The sequence below is a fragment of the Numida meleagris genome, chromosome 27 (assembly GCF_002078875.1).
Source record: "Numida meleagris isolate 19003 breed g44 Domestic line chromosome 27, NumMel1.0, whole genome shotgun sequence".
NCBI classification, from domain to species: domain Eukaryota; kingdom Metazoa; phylum Chordata; class Aves; order Galliformes; family Numididae; genus Numida; species Numida meleagris.
The window spans coordinates 2,127,880-2,129,767 of record NC_034435.1 but is presented as its reverse complement, the minus strand read 5'-3'; positions in this window follow the sequence as shown (position 1 = coordinate 2,129,767).

Sequence of the window (1,888 nt, the reverse complement as noted above, 5' to 3'; positions counted from 1 at the left end):
ATCCCTCTGCATCCCCCATCCTCCTGCAGCTCCTGCATCACCCATCCTCCTGCATCACCCATTCCTTTGCAGCACCCATAATTCTCCAGCATCCTCCTGCAGCGCCCATCCTTCTGCATCACCCATCCTTCTGCAGCACCCGTTGTTCTGCATTACCCATACTTCTCCATCACCCTCCTGCATCACCCATCCTCCTGCATCATCCATCCTTCTGCAGCACTCATAATTCTCCAGCATCCTCCTGCAGCACCCATCCCTCTGCATCCCCCATCCGCAGCACCCATCCTTTCCCATCACCCTCCCTTCCCCACAACACCAAACGACACCGAGCTGCATTTCCTCCCTTCCTCCCAGCCTGGACATCACGAGGTTCACAGTGCAGGAAACCCCAAGCCCCAGCTCTCGTGGGGCCATCTCCCCGCACCTCTCCTCTCCGCTCGCTGCGAATCCAACCGCAGCGCCCGGCTGCCAGAAAGTGGGTCAGGCGCGTTGGACACCGCGCGTTCGCCGCCCCGTTCCCATCCTTATCGCAGCCCTCACAGTAAATAAACCCGCCGGTCTCCCCAGCAACACGCCGCGATGGGAGCAGAGTCCAAGGCGAGCCCAGACCGAAGGGAAGAGCCGGGCTAATGGCGGGGCCAGAACCCCAAGCCCTTCGGTGTGGGGCTGGGAATGGGGTCTGCCCCGCAGCTGGGGCTGCGTCCCTCCCCATTAGCGTGGTTGGAGGGGTTTGGGGCGCGTTCTGGCAGAGCTGGAGGGGTTTGGGGCACGTGTTGGTGTGGCTGGAGGGCTTTGGGGACACGTTATCATGGTTGGAGGGGCTTGGGGCACGTGTTAGCGTGGTTGGAGGCTTTGGGGCACATTTTAGGATGTGACACCGGAAAGGGTGCAGCATCGCCCTTGGTTCAGGTGGAGATGGAGATGGGGAAACTATGGGATGCTGCGATGCCTCCAGGCCAGTGGAAGCCCTCCATGAGCTGCTCCGTAATGGGGGTTCCCATCAGCCCAGCTGAGTGCTGCCCCATTGATCCCTTTGGGGTCCCGTGCATTGTTGCACCCCCCACCCTTGGCCCTTTTGGGTCATCTATAGGGCGAGGAGCACAAGCACATGCCAGGCTCTGCTCCAAGACCCACCGACCCACAAAACTCTCACTTCCCGGGGGGGTCCCCCCCAAATCCCCACTGAGCATCGTCGCAGCAAACCCCATCCACACCGACCCCCCCCCCCCCGGCCCCGCTCCGGGCTCAGCCCTTTGTTTTGTGCCTTCCTATTATTTAATGCTCCTCTCCTCACTTGCACTTCGGGGCTAAGCCCTGCGCTCCGCTAAGCCGCGATCGCATTAAGGGAACGCGGAGGAAAAGGGTTTCTCGCCGTAAGCCGCTTGCGGTAACGGAGATGGATTTAGGGGAAACCGCTCCCGGAGCGATATTGGGGCCAAAACACAGCACGACAGGGGGGTGAAGAGCGGGGATGGAGGATGGGGGAGCGCAGGGATCGCCCCATTCCCAGTCCCCGATGCAGAGTGGGGCCAGTTTGCTTATGGGACGGTGCTGGAGGCGGGCAGCTCACCTGCGCTCCGGCCCTATTAAGGGCTAAGTCCCCGCGTGCGGCTTTTTCCAGAGCGGCGGCCAAAAAGGTGCTTATGGGGCTGGGGGGGGGAGGAGGGGGGAGTGAGAGCTGCCAAGCCTTAATTAGGGGCGCTCAGCAGTGCAGTGTGCTAATGACCGACCTTTCCCCTCCGGTCAAACCCGCAGTGAGCGGGACGCGAGGACGGGGCTGTGTGTGCGGAGCGGCTGAGAACGGCCCTTTCCTCCCCAAAATCGCTGCCGGGTTTGGGTAACGTCACAAAGCAGGAGCTGCTTGGCAGCCCCACATCCCCCCACAGCC